The sequence below is a fragment of the Sus scrofa genome, chromosome 13 (assembly GCF_000003025.6).
Source record: "Sus scrofa isolate TJ Tabasco breed Duroc chromosome 13, Sscrofa11.1, whole genome shotgun sequence".
In the NCBI taxonomy this organism is placed as follows: Eukaryota; Metazoa; Chordata; class Mammalia; order Artiodactyla; family Suidae; genus Sus; species Sus scrofa.
In genome coordinates, this window is record NC_010455.5 from 13,317,583 (window position 1) to 13,336,377 (window position 18,795).

Below are 18,795 nucleotides of genomic sequence, written 5' to 3' on the forward strand. Positions count from 1 at the left end.
TTTTCACAGAGGAAAACCCTGAAGCCTGGGGCATTAAATGACTTGACCTTGACTTCTTTGGTCCCTTAAAGTTTAGAGAGAGGACTGGAAGCCCAGCCTCCACGCCAACAAGGGCATCTCCCTCATGCCCTTGGCTTCTTATAATGAAACAAGGACGATCAGAGAAGCTTCCTTGTCAAATCCCTAACACCCCCAGTGGGCGGAGAAAACTTTAATACAAAAGAAGAAAATCAACCCCATAATTAGATACCAAGCTGACTCCAGACCAACTAGCAGAAATATTGTGCTGGCTTCCATAAGTGCTACAGAAGCAGGAAAAGAAAGCTTGCATCAGCAGCTAGACTCGCATGTGGGTCTGATAGGATGATACCACTTTCATAAAACCCAAATAATAACGAAAATAGCTATGATGGAATTCAAGAGAAACAAGAACAGCTAATTGCTAAGGAGGCCCACTTTGGTATCCATTGTTAATGTCATTCTACTCCCCACCACCCACTACCCCCCAAACTGGAGGGAGTTGCAAACTGAGCTGGTTCATTGCATCTATTAAATTGTAGTAATAAAAACATGAACCTCAGTGTTGGAACTCTGACCACGCCTTGTCAAGCCAAACTCTGTATCAGAAAAGTAACAGGGAGATATGGAGAGTAACAGAGATCTTAGGAAGAAATGGGGTGCCTGAGACTCCAGTAATTCTGCCCTGTGTGCCTAGATCCTCATTTTAGTGTGAGAGGGAGAGAGAGCGAGGCAATTTGCCAAATACATTGATGTCATAGACACTTATCTCAATTAGTTCTTACAACCACCTTATGAGATGACAATGAGAATATTGTTCTCCCTTATAAAAGTAGGAAAATAGAGTCAGAGAGGTTTTGAACCTCCTAAGTTTGGACCTTCTCAAATTTAGACCCATGTAAAAAACTCATTCGAAACTGTTTTGCATTTATGAAGAGTTGCCAAGTAGAGTACAGAGCATGTTCAGACAGCTTTGACCCAGCTGCCCCTCATCTTAACATTTAGTGTCACCATGTAAACTGAACTTTAACAGGTTTATTGCAATATAATTCATATAGTGTATAATTCACCTGTTTAATGTGTACTTTTCAATGGTTTGTAGTGTATTAATAGATATGGGCAACCACCCTAAGCATCCACTAATCTATTTTATGTCTCCGCAGCTCTCCTAGCATTGCATATGAATATGATCATATAATACATGGCCTTCTTTGATTGGATTCGTTCACTTACCATAATATTTTCAAGATCATTCACGTTGTAGCCTGTATCAGCTCTTCATTTCTTTTAGTGGCCAATGATATTCCATTGTAAGGATATGACATATTTTATCTATTTGTCACTTGACATATTTTTGGCTTGTTTCTACCCATTGACTTTTATGAATCATGTGGACTTATTCTAGCTAGAATCAAAATGTCCACTATATTGCTAATAAAGGTGATTGGAGAACATGGTTTTAGATCTGTAAACACCTGGAGGGTGTCCTAATATATCTATCACTCCAGAATTAAACTGACTTATCCAACCAGTTGCTAATTAAACACCAGCCTTTGAGGGCAAGCCCTCAAACACAAAGCAGAGGGCAGTCCAAACATTCATGCCCTACAGACAGGACTTACCATCCCTCAAAGAGAGGAATGTAATACATAATGCTCAGTTCAGTTTCTTCTTTCAAATTAATCAGTCAGGTAATTTGCTCCTCTCCCTTAGGAGTCAGTAGTGAAGGGGTGAGAGAGATGATTTATCTTAGGTTATCCCAGAGGTAGACCCTTGAGATAAAGGTGAGTTCATATCGCTTATTCTGAAAGTTCTATTAGAGGGTCTAGGAAAGTGAAACAAGGAAGCCAAAAAAGGCTTAACTGTCGAGCAAGTTAGTGTTGGGTTTAAGTGGGGCAGAGTCACACTAGGGCCTCTGGGAGATGGTATAGAATGTGCCTTAGAGTCGAGTCAATGGAGGAGTAGGTAGGTGGTCTTCCTATCAACTCTCACTAGCTACCGGGGGTGGGGCAGCATGTGCCCTAGAACTTCTAGGCTATCCTTCAATGGACCAGGCGTGGAGTGGCAGGTGCTTACAGTTGGAAGAAGTGGGGTTGAGAATGGTGGGGCCAAGAGGATGTGGTGGAGCAGCAACACCTACGAGGGATGGGGAGTGCTATGGCATCCACTTATGGAAGGCAGGGCAAGAAGAGGAGGGCTTCCATCCTGAAAATGAGACTTTCCAATGAGACACTGGTCAGTGAGTACAGGAAGCAGCACCTCAGATCTGAACTGACTTGTCTATGAAATGAGAACTAGTTCTGGGTTCACTAAACCTTTGAAAATTAGGGCTGAAATCGTATATGAAGCAACATTCCAGCCCAGCCTTGCTCTCTTTCAGCTTATATATTACCCCAGAAGACAACTCTGCCCTATAGATAAATATGTCACTGTCCAATTGTGGTATGGTAGACAGTCCACATTTTGACATTTTGGAGGCTGATGCTCCTGTGTTCAAATCTTTTCTTTTTTTTTTTTTCTTTTGGCTGCTCCTGTGGCATACAGAAGTTCCCAGGCTAGGGTCGAATCAGAGCTGCAACTGCCAGCATATGTCATAGCCATGGCAACACTGGATTCCAGCAACATCTTCGACATATGCTGCAGCTCATAAGAAACAATGTCTGATTTTTTTTTATTTTATTTTATTTTTAGGGCTGCACCCACAGCATATGGAGTTTCCCAAGCTAGGGATCGAATTGGAGCTATAGCCACTAGCCTACACCATAGCCACAGCAACTCGGGATTCGAGCTGCATCTGTGACCTACTCCATAGCTCATGGCAATCCAGATCCTCAACTCACTGAGGGAGGCTAGGGATCGAACTCACATCCTCATGGATCCTAGTGAGGTTCGTTAACCACTGAGTCAGGAAGAGAACTCCAATATACAATCCTTAAACCACTGAGCCACAACAGGAACTTCTGGGTTCAAATCTTGACCCCAACATATATAATCTGTGTACACATGGAACGAATGGTTTAGTCCCTGAGAACAAGTTTATCTCAATCCACTCCACTCCAAAGTCTGGTAATTACATGAGATGTTTGATGACACTTAGCGTAGTGGTTGGTTTACAATGTGAGTTCTGTAAGTGTAGTTTTTCATTTTTCTTACTGGGAGTAATGAAGAAATACAACCAGGAAATACATGAACTCATTCAATGAAGATTTATTAAACCCCTACTATGTGCAGAATTCTACTGTCATCACTGGGGAAAATGGCCTAGAAACCAAATCTCTGCCCTCATGAAGCCACCAATCTAATAAATCACAAATGCTGGGATCCTGTTTCTATATGTCAGGTCCTACCTTTTTGCTTAGAAAAACAGGATTCAATTTATGTTACTCACTGGGCTTTTAACTTTTCAAAACATAAGCTTTATATATTAAGTGTCTGCCAGTGTTCTTCCTCCAACCTTTAATCAAATGTATTCTGAGAAGCATTTCTCAGATATTTCTTTGATGCTGCATTAGTTGGAATTCTGCATTAGTTGGAATTCTGCATTAGTTGAGTCCCAAGTGACAGAAACCCAAGTCGAACTAGTGTAAGCAAAGAGGCAAATTTATTGAGAAGAGAGGATGAAGAAAAGCTGTGGCTTAGGAATTCCTATTGTGGTTCAGCAGGTTAAGATCTCGACATAGGGTCCATGAGGACTTGGCTTGGATCCTTGGCCTTGTTCAGTGGGTTAAGGATCAGCATTACCTCAGGTTGTGGAATAGGTCACAGATGCAGCTCAGATCTGGCGTTGCTGTGGCTGTAGGCCTGCATCTGTGGCTCCAATTCAACCCCCAGCTGGGAACTCCCATATGCTGCAAATGCGGCAATATAAAGAAAAAAAAAAAAAAAAGCTATGGTGGCCCTCCAAACAGCTGGAACCAAGGACTCAATTGCTCTACCTCTCACATCTGTCCCCATGTGGCAGCTCCATCTCACTCTGCAGGGTTCTCTCCACATGGCAGACAGCAACCCCGCCCATGGCTTTTATGATCTACAGCTCATGTCCTTAGCCACCAGAAAAACTAACCCAACCTTCCCAGTGGTCTTGGCCAAAATTCAGAGACTTCCAGCCTAGGACAGGGCTTCTCTGTTGGGACATTCATTTTTGTAGTTACATGACATCTCGCACAGGAATTCTATGGCTGGGGGCCTAAGAGGGCACTCCTAGAATCCTCTAGGGGTCCACACTACCTGTCCGGATCTAGAAGCCCCAGAAGGCTAATTCTTACATCATGGTCACCTTGATGGCAAGAAGCATGTATAAGTAGCAGCTCTGAAAACCGGAGAAGTGAACAAAGGCTAGAAGAGGCCACATCTTATTCAGTCCACACAAGGTGTCCATCAGTAGAAATGAGCTAACGATGCGTTACTTCCGGCAAATTTGTCTAGTGTGTTCAAAACAAACACATTAAAAAGGGATTATTCACCATTTATGTGTCAGGGAAGTAACAATCAAGTCTCTGTTGCACATATTAATGTTCTTGAGTGCTTCCAAAATACGGTGGAACTTGAAAACATTTTCCAGTTTCGGAGAATTCATTAGCTCCCTCATGGAGTAGCTCACAAGCAGTATTGCCATTCTGGAGATAGAATGATGGAGTTGGAAAGGCAAGGGGTGTTGAAGAGGTTCACTTCTCCAGGTTTCAGAGCTGCTATAATAAGTATGTAGCAAGCATCCACATCATGCATGGCTCTGGCCTGAGGGTTGTGGGGGCATAAACTGATTGACATAGTCTTTGTTCTCAAGGAACCTACAGTCTAGTAGGAGAGGTGAACTTGTCAACAGCAAGCTCTAATACAAATCAAAAGGCCCAGATGGGATGGAAACACATAAGAAGCTAGAGGAGGCTATAAGATAAGGTATGAGATAAGGCTGGGAAGAGACTCAAATTGCAGAGAATCAAGAACACCATGGCTAAAAACTTGGTCTTTCACTATGAGAAGCCATCATTAAAAAAATAATAATAATCTCAATTCATTTAAATGGCTAGTCTTAAAATTATTAGTTTCGTTAAACCACTAACAAGCTCATTTCTCCCACCTGACCAAACCCTTCCTCTGGCAACCACTAATCTGTTCTCTGTATGAATGTGTTTGTTCTTGGTGGTGTTGGTGTTTTTGTTTTTTTTAAATTCTACATGTGCCTGAGCTCATACAGTGTTTGTCTTTCTCTGTCTGACTTATTTTACTTAGGGTAATACCCTCAGGTCTATCTAAGTTGTCAAAAATGGCAGGATTTCCTTTTTTTCATAGCTGAATAATATTCCATTATACATTTATATTCTACATTTTCTTTATCCATTCATCTGTTGATGGACACTTAGGTTGTTTACATTCTTGGTTTTGTAAACAATGTTGCAATGAATGGTATAGATGTCTTTTCAAGACAGAGATTTTATTTCTTCAAATAAATACCCATAATTGGGATTGCTGGGTCCTATGGTAATTCTATTTTAAATTTTCTTGAGGAACCGTCATACCATTTGCCATAGTGGCTGAGCTGATTTCCATTCCTAGGTATTCCTCCAATTCTTAATGAAATAACCTCATTAAATGGGAGAAAAATCTATCCATTTGCTGAAATCATTCAAGTGTTCAAATGATAAGCTGGTTCAATAGTTTTCTTTGCCAGGTGAGTTCTGGATTAAAATTCATAATATTGTATGAAGACTGGATTGTCTGTGTAATGGGCCACACTTCACAGTCCAGGTTTTCATTATCTGGGAAATGCAATCTTGGTGGGCAAACTGCTATGAGCCATGAAGTGAGGAAGTCTATGAGGAACTGTGAAGAGACACACATGGAGAGGTCAAGGTGGTGAGAAAGTGAGGGCCTGGCCTTCAGCTCCAGATGAATGCCAGGAGCTTGGCACACCATGCCAGGCATGAGCTGTTTGGGAAGCAAAACTTTCAGTTCTGAGTTCAGTGGCCCTGAGCTAACACCAGGGCCAGAAGTGAGACTTCCTCCCTGAGCCTTGTCCAGATTCCAGAATCAGGATAATAAAAGATGGTTATTTTAAGCCAAGAAGTTCAAAGGTGTTTGCTATTAAGCATAGTTAACTGGAATACCTTCCACAAAGAATTGATGACAGTAACATCTTTTTGCCTTAATCCCATTCATTCATTAGACACCCCAACGATTCAGATTTCAGAAATTCAACTCAAAAGCTCAGAGAAATGCATTTCCACTTCTGCTGAGAGTTTCAAAGGAAGACTACAATTCAAAATTCAAGGGATTTCCTTTACATGCAAAATTACTGAAACCTATTGATTTTAAAACAATTGACCCCGATTTCTAAAAAAAATTAAACTGAAAACACCCGTAAATGATGTTTTGCTTTTAGATTTCTGTCACATTTGTCATATGCACAGACAAGTTTTACAGAAGCTCTACCTCTGACCAGAGGGGCCACTTACTGTAACTGTGAAGGCCATAGACCCTTCTGGCCCTACACTACCAGGGTTTTTTCTCTAATTCACTAATCAAAAGTTACAAACATAGCCTCTGATGCCACGTCTTTCCTCTTGTTTATTGGCTTTCAAGACAAGTCAGGGGTAGCAACCAATCAGCTCTTCATATTAACCACCATATTTTGCTGAGCTGGACTTGACTCCTGGTTGCTACAAAACAAATCCAAGTTTACATGGAAGGTGACAAACCCCATGCCCTGTCATTTATCCTTTTTATAGCATGGGCAACACCAGTAGTCAGCAAGTCTTCTTGATTCTGTGAATCAACTAGAGCAGAAAGCTTCACACTCTAGAGATTTCCTGTGTTGATGATTAGAAATTGTCTGTTATAATTAAAAGAAAACTAATGCCACTGCTTTTGATTACTACATAAATTTTTAAAAAGAAATCCATAGTCCAAGTAGAAACAGGGATTAAACATTGTTTATCCCTGTTAATACTGGAATGCATATTACTCTAGACATGTGTCTAAATACATATATATACATACATATATATACATATATATAGCAAAAAAGTATTATACCTTAAACTCATCTTTAAATACTTAATGATTGCCAAAACATTGAGATTTTACTATACCCTAGGCACTATACTAAGTTATTCACAAATACTATTTCTTTTTTTTTTTAATTTTATATTTGGCTGGGCCACAGCACATGGAAATTCTTGGGCCAGGACTGAACTCACCTCACAGCAATGAACTGAGCTACAGCAGTGACAATGCCAGATCCTTAACCACTAGGCCACCAGGGAACACCAGATGCTATTCATTCAAAGCACAACACTATGAGGTAAATAATATCAACTCACTCATACAACCAGGTACTGGAGATCAAGATGCCAGCTAGCAAGTCAAAATGCCTGGCTCCAAACCGAGATTGTTGAGTCCAGGTTTTAATTTATGTCATCTCCTGCATCTGAATTTTTTCAGCTGAAATTGTGCTATACTCGTCACTCCTGACAATAGTCTCCTATACACTTACAACAAAAGTTTAATGCCTGAGAAGTATTCCATTTATATTTTTCAAAATATTTCATTATTTCTTGTCAGACATTTGAGTGCAGTTTTGGTTGCTTTCAATTTTCTACTACTATAAACAATACAGTAATAAATATCTTTGTAGATAAATCTTCTGGTCCATCCTGAATTACTTCCTGAGGATAAATTTCCAAAAATAGAGTCATTGGGACAATGGGCTGCAAACACTGTGTGCTTTCAAAGTAACACCCAAATTTCCCTTCAGAAAAAATTATACCAAATGACATACCTGCCATCCATATTCAACCACAACCTCATTTTAAAAAAGCAAAAACCAAAAAATAAATAAATAAGCAAAACTTCCAACTACAAGCTTTCCAATCACAGCATCATCTTAGAAATAAAAGATATCGCGGGAGTCATTTTTTCTCTAATTTTCTTATGCACTATGGAACTTTTTCAGCGTGCATCCCCGATCTAGGGTATCTGTTCTATAATTCATAGAAAGTGAGGAGAGAAAACAAAGGAGGATTTAAAATATCCCTAAACCACAAAACGCATCCACCAAACTACAAAGCACAAACTCACAGCAGTGAAATACTGCTCAGACAGTTCTAAAATGCATCCGGCATAAGAGATTCTCATTGGAAATGAGGAAATTTTGGCAGGCTTTCAACATACTTGATACAGGTCATGAGATGATAAAGATTTTCTCTACCTGGAATGGGTTTGTTCTAGGTATTGACGGCAGAGTACATACCTCTTGCTCAATGCAGTTGTGCACCAGCTTGGTTTTCTGTGCCTTTAAGAATTCAGCAGAGAGAGGTAGTGTGGTCAGTGGGAGAAGAAGATTGTTTAGAAACTAAAATGAATGAAATAGCTTTCCATTTCTAGGTCATAGAGCCTGTGAATTTCACTTTTTTTTTCTGTACTCTTCCTCCCATACTCTTATAGAGTCCCTTTATTTCTTATTGTTGTTGTTCTTTAGTTTGTATTTTTTATTATAATTGATTTACAATATTCTGTCAATTTCTGCTGTACGACAAAGTGACTCAGTCATACATATAAAAGACCCAGTCTTTTTCTCATATTATCTTCTATCATGTTCTATCACAAGTGATTGGATAGTCCCTGTGCTATACAGCAGGAATGGAATCCCCTTCTAAAGACACCATGATTTAGCTATGTTTGAAGGAGAAAGTGACCTTCTACTGGTTAAGTTTTCCTTGAGAATCACACCTATTATATACAAAACAACATCCTAGATGAACCCTCCGCCTCCCCCCAAAGTAATACTCACAGGTGATGGATGCAACTGAAATCTACAGAAAAATTATAAATATGTAAATTCTGCAACTGATTGGCAAATACATTAGTAACAGCAAAGAAAATGGAAAGATTAATTCTGCCAGGAGTGAGGGTGAGGATAAAGGTGAAAGAGGGCTGTAAAATAAGAGGTTTCTAGATGTTGGGAAGGCTGGTCCTTTGGCCCTATTTTTTTGGGGGGGTGCAAATCTGAAAAATAATTTAAATCAGGAAATAATAACGTTATTAAAAACAATAATTTGCTTTGATCGTACACTCTCTTCAAAGACCCCATTTCGGCTACACATTCAAAGTCAACCCTGGAAGGGGAAAGAAAAATTGAATTTTCTAACACCTTTTTCTTTATAAGGAAACTGGGCTGGTTGGGGGTAGCGAACAGGGCCAAGGACTCAACCCCAAAACTTTGGGCTTCAGGAACTGCTGGGGACGATTTTGGAATTTGATCTTGGAGTCCTGGTGGTGGAGGTGGGGTAGCCCACCTAGTTCATCCTCTGGCAAAACAGCTAGTACAATACTTGGCATCCAGAAAGCAGTCATTTGTCGAAAGAATTTTATGCATCAGCCTTTTTCCCCATTAAAGGATAATCAACCCATCTCCACGCTGTGCTTCTTCTGCCAGCTAAATTCAGTTCTGATCTCAGTAGTTTAACAGGAGAAAGAATCTGGTCAGAGCATCTGAGAGTGGAGCTAGGCAAGGGGGTGTGAGGAAGGAGGGCGGAGGCGGCGGGGGAGCGAACACTCCCACCCCAGCTCACCTCCTCCTGCAGCAAATAGCTCAGCCCCCCGCCCGCTCTCTCCGTCCCGGACCCCCACCGGGAAGGCGCGAGGGCAGCGCCCGCGTCGCGGTGGCAGGGCTCTGACTGTCACGTTCAGTCCCTGCTGGCTGCTGTTACCGTCCCCAGCCTCCTCGCCCCTCCTCCCTCCTCCCTAGCCCGGGTTAGGAGGCGATTCCCCTCCAGCGACTGAGCGGATCGCGTCTGGGCAAGCAGCGCTTCGCCTCCCTCCGGTCTTTGTCTCCTCCTCCTGCGAGGCTCCTGGGCCCGGCGCAGGGTCTGCGGCGGCCGCCGCAGCAGCGGGAGACAAGCGGTCCCTCGCACGGCCGCTTGCGGCCGCACCCTCTCTCGGTGGAGGCGCGGGAGGACGCCAGCTTAGCCACGCACCGCCGGCGTCCCGCGCTCCAGCCGCGGCGCACAAGCGCCGCCGCCGCGACGGAGAACTAGCCCGCCTGGCCGGCCGGGTCCGAAGCAGGCGGCCCGGCTGGCAGTCGGGCAGGGATAGCGGTCGCTGCAGGTTTGGCCGCGCGCACGCCGCCAGCCAGACGCACCCACCGCCTCCTCCCTGCGCCACGAGGATGGAGCAGCCACCCCGGCCCGGGACTGGCGCAAGGTAAGGTGCAGCCGCCTGTTGCTTTTCGCAAAGCGCGGTATAGTCCCCTCTGCCCGGTGCCTAGGCCATCCCTCCAGGCACTGGTAGAGGAGAACTCTCACCCCGTTTCCGAGCCATGTCCAACCCCCCTGATTCCCTGTCGCTGATCCTTGGAGAGACCCCTCCTGGCGAGAGGGGGTCGACCCTCTTTGCTCGCGTGCAGCTGGCTGCAGTACAATAGTCTGCAAACTTTTGTGCCCCCTCCTTGCGCGGTGCTCACCCAGTGCGGTGCAAGTTGCACATCTAGTTCTCGCTTGCGCCCTTCCCCCAGTCTTCCCCCCACCTTGCCATTGGCATCTCCACACATCTCTGTGTGTTCTTGCCAGTCGACTTTTCACTCCCTGCAGCTCTCGCTAGAGAGGCAAGGGTTTGGGACTCAGCAGTGCTCATCCTGCCTGTAGGGGTTGGGTAGGAGCCGAAATGGTGAAATAGGATAGGTGGGACGTGGGGGAAGCCTGCCCCCACCCTTGGGGCTCTGTCCAGCGCGGCGGGAGTCGGTCCATTCCTACGTATGCTACCCCCAATTCGGCAATGAAACCCTCGGAGTGGCTTGCGGCTGTGCGCCGTGGGAAGGCAAGTGCAGATCCGGGTGGGTGAAGTAAGTGGTGTGGGGAGGGAAAGGTTGCTGGTTGAGTGGGGGTGGAAACTGAGGGCGGGGATAGATCTGATTGAGGGGAGACCAAAAGGCTCCGCCAAAGTGGGCGAGGGGCCGGCCCTGAGCCATCTTCAGACCAGGAGGGTAAGGAATTTGAGTCTGGAGGGCGCTGGCCCGGGCGTGTAAATACCGGTGGGGGAGGGGTTGGGCACCTGGGGAAGCGCAGAGGGGCAGACCGGAGCCTTGGAATGCCGGCCCTGGGGGGACTTGGGAAGGCAGGCTTCTGGGTGGCTGGGCTGGGGCGAGCTTCCTCTCCAGGAGAGGCAAACCTCCCGATTCTGTGTACGCTGGCGTCTTGGGCCGTGACTGAGTGGTCAGATCATGGACCAGGGGAGCGTTTTCTAGCTCCTAGAGAACCAGAGTCCCCTTGTTCCTCCGGAGCCGGCTCCTACACCCTTCCACCTCCGCAGCCGAGTCGGCAGACCGGCACCCACCTTCTGGGCCGGGCGCTCGGGAGTTGGGGGTGTTTCCACAGCCGCAGGGTGGGAAGGGGATTCCGGTACTCGAGGGGAAGGCTGGTGTGCTGGGTAGGGAGTAGTCCCCAGCGCCTGACGTGTAGACCCGGATCCCAACCGGTTGGAAGGCGACGTACGGGTGGAGGCTGCAGTGGGAGCCCCCTCCTCCGCCCCCACCCCTCGCCGCTCCCCACCTGGCACCTGGGCGGAGCCAGGGAGTAGGGGAGCCCCAGGCCGCCCGGGAGGCTCCGGAGCACAGAACTGTAGGGTGTGCAGCGAAACGCAGAACCAGGGGGGTGTGGGCATCGGATGAGGGGAGGCCTGGCTCCAGACCTGGGGCCCGGGCAGAGGTGGGTCTGTCCACTCCTCGGCCCCCAGGTAGATTCTTCTGCTTGTTCCAGATCCTTTGGCGGATGCTGGAGGGCGAAGTGCTTTCCCCTGCTGCACCCAAGCAATCTGGAATGGAAGAACGTTTACAGGAGGGGGCCGAGACTGCTGTAGCGAAGAAGGGGCAGCCCTGGGCTCCATATATACTGGTGGGGAACACACTGGGCCGTCAAAGGTCTGGAGGTACTCATTTAACCCTTCTCTCTCTGAGGAGGTGCACGCCCCTCTCCAAGTGGCGCCTTCCCCGTTCCTCCTGGCTCCATAGAAGAAAGTGGAGGTTGCGTGGGTCTGGAGCCCTGTAAAACCTTCTGGTCCTCCCTGTTCCGAGCTCCTACGTGCAGGCTTTTAGGGGCACAGGCAGGCGTCTCTGCGGTTGCCCTGCAGCTGTATATCACTGGCTCTCTGAAGCTGGGGGAAGGCAGAGCTCAATGCAGTCCCCTTTCCTGGGCCCCAGGCTTGGCAAGATCTTTTGGGCACTGAAGAGACGTCCACTGGCCAGGGCTCCGGGAGGAATCCTGAGTTGGGTCGCTCCCATCAGGGACACCCAGAAGCAGCGAGCTCCCTGCCTTCCCACACAAGCCTCAGAGCCCCAAGCAGCAGATTGGAATCTGGGGAATCCCTCGGAACAGGCTGGGGTGCAGCTCTTGACCAGGAAGGCCACACCCTCACAGGCCAGAGCCCTGGCCTCTTCTGAATTACCTGGATAATGGAGGTAGGATTAAGTCCCTCACTGTGCAACTTGAACTTTTAACACCCAAGGACCTGGTTCTTTTCGGAATGCTTATCACCTGGTTTTGTGCTCGGGCCACTTCCTTTGCTTGTAGAAATGCATTGGAACGTGTCCCTTGGCCAACTCTTGAAGGAAGACTTAAAATCCACACCAAAGTGGGTTTTTTTTTGTTTGTTTGTTTGTTTCAGGTTGCAGAGCTATTCTAGGGAGATAGGTAGTTATAATAACAATCAGTGCTAGGTTTACTCTGTGCCAGGCTCTGAATATTTTCTGCACACTGTTTTATTTTTAATCCTCATAACCACCTTAGAAGATGGTAATTTTCCCCATTTTATTGGTGAGAAACTAAGCCATGGAAAAATTAATCTATTTGCTCATTGTCATCCAGCCAGTACATGGTGGGACTGGTTAGTCTTGTGGGTAGAGCACTAGTGTATCCCCTGCTTTCAGCCCCATTGGTTTCAAGGACCCTTTGTCCATAGGATGTGTGGGTGAGACACCAGGCTTTCTACTCCAACCCCTGGGGCCATGCTTGCAGGGCCAGTCCTTGCCTGCTAGCCCCTGTGGCTGTGACACTGGGAAGACTGATCCTGTACGTCCCCCCTCAGAGCCCTTTGGGACATAAATTGGGAGGATGGGCTCCAGGCACTGGGGACAGATGTAGGGAGTTGGCTGTTGGCGTTGGACTTTTCTGCATCTTTTGACTGACATTCCCTTTTTCAATGTGAGATGAAATGGGAGGGGGATTTGAATATGAGCAGAGGTCTGCTCTAGGGACGCAAATGGTAGACACTCTATTCTGCAAATGAGTACCTTTCTAGGAACTGAATCACAGACTATTAGAGCTGGAGTCATCTCAGATACCACCCCTCCCAGTCCAGCAGCAGGGAGAAGATCCCTTGATGTGCTAAAGGCCACGGAATGTGTTCCTGGCATAGCTGCTAGAACCACTGTCTTCTGACCCTTGGTCAAAATAAACGCTGTTTATACACAAATAGATTATGTTCACTGTAGCTGTTTGTCAGCATCTTAAAATTAATTAGTGGAAAACTAAATTAGAGAAAAACTTGTTGATTCAAAAATGTTGATCATTTTGCTAATGTCTCATAAATGCCTCAATCAGCATAACCAGAAAAATAAAATCACTATCCCATAATGGATAAACCACCACGAATGTGCCTCATTTTCAAAAAAAAAAAAAAAATTGCAGTAGAATATTAATAAGCCTTCAAATAAGTATTAACTAACCACACACCCCTTTAGATGATTCTAAATGAAATTAAATGGATTCTCAACCATCTTAGCCAAGTGCTTCTGTCAAGTTGAGTGGCTCTGACCTGGCCCACCTCCCATCCCTCAGTATTTGCGAAAATAAGAGAAAATGTAGGACCTCAGAGGGGAAGATTGTTTTGCTTACAATGAAATGATATGGTGTTATTTGCTCTGGATATCAGACCATCGGGTTAAACTTTAGGCTGATGTAAAGCCTAATGGGGCAAAACAATATCTTTCTAGTGGGCCTACCTGGGGCTCAGAAAGGGAAATAATAATTCTTTGCCCCTTTCTCTCTCACTGCGAGTCTTTAGTGAAGGTGACTTTCACTTGCAGCTTTGGAATTCCATGGGCTCATAGGCATTCTGGTAGAACAGAATCTTATTTCTAAGAACATCCCATGCCTTCTCTGTAGCTTCGTACCAGATGTCCTACCCCTGGAGATGAACCAACAAAGTCAGTTGGAGTACCAAAAGGGGAGGGGAAAGCCTGTTTCTCAGGATCACGTTGGGGGCGGGGGAGGGAGGGCAGGTAAGAGTCTCAGGCAGATGGTGGAAACTGATGCCTTTTATGTCACCTGGAACAAGATTTCCATCTGATGCTGTGACTAGCCAGGACAGAGGCCCTCAGGCAGTGATGATGGGGTGGAGTGGGGAGAGATGCTTGGTTGATGGAGGGTTTTGGTGTGGCTGAACTGACCCTGGAGAGCCCTCCTACCCACCTTCTGGATCTGCCATCTGTGCTGGGTTGACTGATCTGAATCCTAGAGACCTCCATTATTTCAAGGGGAGCATTCAAGGCCTACAGAGAATTCATTAGAAATGCACGTGCTTTTGACTTAAGTAAGGAAAAAAGGCACAGATGCCCCTTCTCAGGGAGAGCTCTAAACCTCCAATGGTGCCCAAAGGGATGGTCTTTGGAAGGTGGGGGACTGATGCTGTAGTGGGATATCAGCAGTGTGAGGGAATAAAAGATGTACCAGAGAATGGATCTCTCTCCTAGGAACCGCAGGAAGAAGGGTCTCTTTACACCTGGGCAGACTGCCCTGTTCCAGCTTCATAGCTTTGCAGGGGTCCCTGGGGAGTAAGCTGTGTCCTCATCCTGTATGTGTGGCCTGCATTCACTCACTTATTTACTCACTCTGTGTGGGGTCCTTTTAAAGGGCCCACATAACACTTGGGGCAGTTCCTTGGCGGTGTATTTGTCTTAAATCATATAAACAGAGGTGGCTGACAGAATTAAGCAACTTGTTCTGGGGAAAGGTTATGAAAAAAAATGACACTTTTTGATTTAGAACACAATGAATCAGTATTTTTATGCAATACATAGAATTAAAATTCTCAGTTTTGGTTAGATAGTTATATCTTTTTTTTTTTCTTTTTTGTGTTTTTAGGGCCATACCCATGGCATATAGAGGTTCCCAGGCTAGGGGTCAAATTGAAGCTGTAGCCACTGGCCTACGCCACAGCCACAGCAACAACAGATTTAGAGCCTATATCATAGCTCACAGCAACGTCAGATCCTTAACCCATTGAGTGAGGTCAGGGATCGACCCTGCATCCTCATGGATACTAGTTAGATTTGTTTCCACTGAGCCATCATGGGAACTCCTGGCTAGATATTAAAAAAAAAAAAAAAAAAAAAAAAAATTGAGTTCCTGTTGTGGCTCAGTGGGGTAAGAACCCAACTAGTATCCATGAGGATGCAGGTTTGATCCCTAGCCTTCAGAGTCACTGCAAGTTGTCGTGTAGGTCACAGATGTCACTTGGATCAGTGTTGCTGTGTCTGTGGTACAGGTGGGCAGATGTAGCTCCAATTTGACCCCTAGCCTGAGAACTTCCATATGCTTCAGGCATGGCCCTAAAAAAAAGATAGCTAAGTAAATAAATAAATAATTAAATACATAATCAAGAACCAGAGCAGCTGAACTTGACCTATTTTTAATAACAAGAGAAGCCAGTTGAGGACCTGTGGAATTTGAAGGAGGAGAAAAAGAAAAAAATATGTATAACCAAGCAGAACTTAAGAAGCTATTCCCTCATGGATTTTATTTTAAGTGAAAAATACCGTTTCTTAATCTACATTTAGATTTGAATAATCCATAAGAATAAAATTAGTATTTTATCTTCAGATTGTGGCTTTGATGAGCTTCATTCTACAAGTGTTTGGGAACCAAGATGAAAGTTTTCTATCTGACATACTAGAATATATCTATGCTTTATAAAATCTCTGAATTAATACATCACAACATGACATATATGAAATGGCTATTTTATATAAGAATGGCCATTTTATATAAGCACTGACAGGCTTGGAACACATTTTCCCAAAATGGCTAAGTTAATAGTAAGGGCTATATAATTCATTTAAAATAATAAAAATGAGGAATAAATATTGAAAAAGAACCACCCTGATAAAAAGATTTTTGTCTTTAAGAAGATAAACGAACAAATATTTCGTTTATAAAATGTATGGTTTCAATTTATCCTAAGCTCTCTGAGCTGCTTTTTATGTTAATAGTTGTCCAGGGAGCTCCTGTCATCGCTCAGCGGAAACATATCCAACTAGGAACCATGAGGTTGCAGGTTTGATCCCTGGCCTCACTCAGTGAGTCAAGGATCTGGCATTCCCATGGGATGTGGTGTAGGTTGCAGACACGGCTTGGATCCCAAGCTGCTGTAGCTGTGGTGTAGGCCAGCAGCTGTAGCTCCAATAGGACCCCTAACCTTAGAACTTCCATATGCTGCAGGTGTGGCCCTAAAAAGCAAAAAAAAACCTTAGTCAGTGAAAGTATCACTGTACTTTTGGTTTGTGGAAAAAAAACAGGATTTGTGCCTTTTATTAGAAGTAAAATGGAAACAAGAATGAAAAATAAAATACTGTGAGTCATTTTCAAGCATGGAGTAATACTTGACAAAACTAAGTATGTTTTCAAATTCAGATTTGTTTTCTTTTCTTTCTTCCTTTCTTCTTTCTTTTTTAGGTCATTGATAGAATTTTCAGTCTGCATGTAGGTAAGCAGTACCTTGCTGGAAGACATGGCTGTTTCAGAACAAATATTTCCCCTGGCGAGGGCAGGGAGAAGGCACAGTGTACTTGTGTCTTTGTCCAGAGCCAAAGCACAAAGGTCATGAAGTCACACTGGCCTCTCCTCTAGTCTTCTAACCTCAGTTCTGATCTAGGGAAGCAGTCCTTGCCTTGGCCTGCTTACAGAGGTCTCACCCTGGTAGCAATGACTAAGCAGTATATACTTTCCTTGCTACACTGGGAATTTATGCACTGAGAATCCTGGTCCAGTCGGCTGACCTTTTCTAGACATCTGGTCATGACGGCTTATCAAGCAGGGATGTTTTCCATTCTTTCTACAAATTATACTCAAGTTTGGGTTGGCAGATGTACATAGTCTCCAGCCATGGCAGTCGTTTATTTGGATGGTCACCTGTGTTTCAGTTACTTCTCAAAAAACACTTCCTATAAACAAAATGAATGCCCTTCCCTAGTGGAAGGTATAGGGGAGACTCTTGGTACCCAAAGCATCTGCTCACAGAATCTGTGAAACAGGGATGGCTGGTAGCCAGCCAGGTCAGGAGGCCCAGGAGAGAGGCGGCAGAGAAGCAGGGGAGGTGGGGGCAGAAGGGAAAGGGGTGAAAGGGACAAACATCAGCGGAAACAAACCACCAAAGGGGGAGGGCACAGCGGTTAGTACAGGGAGACTAAGAGATAGTTCTCATTACGGCTTAGCAGGTTAAGAACCCAGCTAGTATCTATGCGGATGCAGGTTCAATTCCTGGCCTTGATCAGTGATTAAGGATCTCATTGCCACAAGCTATGGTGTAGTTTGCAGATACAGCTCAGATCTGGTGTTGCTGTGGCTGTGGCATAAGCTGGCAGCTGTAGCTCCAATCCGACCCTAGTCTGGGAACTTCCATATGCTGCAAGTGCAGCCCTAAAAAGAAAAAAGAGAGAGAGAGAAAGAGATATTTGGTATCGGCCGAACCAGAAGGATTAAGGAAGAAAGGCATAAAAGTAAGAGGAAGTGAAGAAAGCTAAAGGAAAGGGAGTGATAAAGGCCTGAAAGAGAGGTGTACAAGTTGTAAATAATGCACCTAAATAATTCCTCAAGGTTTAGCTGAACCCAAAGGCAGTCTGGGTCCTCAGCTGAAGGCAGGTTCATTCTCCCACATTCCCTGTTGCTGGTTTAGGTGGCTTCCCCATCCTCGGGCCAAGGGCTCTTCATGTTATTGATGCCACAGTGCCCTTTGGCAGTCTGAGGAGCTTAGGGACTCTTGAGTGTTGTGTTTAAACATACAGGTTGCAATACGTAAGATTATAACACGAATCTTCTTGAGATAATTGTACGTGCTCTATAAACCACTGTGACCTACTAATGGATGCATAATGCGATCTGATGGGGGACTGGTGGCTGCCATCATTTGGGAGTGGGGATGAGCCTAGCAGCTGTGAGGTGACTGCACACCTGTACCAAGAGGAAAATAATCTGATTTGTACTGATGACTATATCGCGGGTACCGCGTTTCAGGTTTGTGCCCGCATTTACAGAGAACGAAGTGCTAAATCGGAGTTCAGTGTTCCTAAACAGATTTGTGACTTTTTTCCCATTCAAGTTCATGGATTCTTGAGTTCTGTTGACATGTGTCTTGGAAGGCTGTGACCAGGGTGACCGTATCATGACCAGGATACTTGTGAGAATGAAAGGGAGCAGGACTGTTGCTCTTAGAAGTGGGTGTGACTCGGGACAGGCCTGGGCAGAGGTAACTAGGGTCCCTGAGCTGTTGTCACCTCCCTGGTGTCTCTCTCCACAGTTCAATTTTCGCTTCTCTGGCTTGAGGAGATTAGTAAGATTATGGCTCCTGATAGGCATTGGGAAGTGGAAACCAGCTCTGGCTGGAAGGAGTCACTTCTTAGGGCCATGGCCAGGCTATAGGATGCCTTGGTAAGACCTGAAAAATGGGCTTCCTTGGAGCAACAGCAGCCTCTGGTTCCCTGCTGGGTAAGCACTGGCCTGCCCTTCAGCTCCC

General features: G+C 45.2%; 1 protein-coding gene across 6 annotated transcripts in view; it reads left to right on the forward strand.

Annotated features, from left to right (window-relative positions):
• LRRC3B (leucine rich repeat containing 3B) overlaps nucleotides 9,448–18,795 on the forward strand; it is a 93,187-nt gene continuing 83,839 nt past the window's right edge. For 2 of the 6 annotated variants that reach the window (XM_021071453.1, XM_005669310.3), the window contains exon 1: nucleotides 10,229–10,846. The gene's annotated coding sequence lies outside the window, so the exon portion shown is untranslated. The other 4 variants (XM_003132076.6, XM_013981425.2, XM_005669311.3 and 1 more) reach the window with 4 other exon arrangements.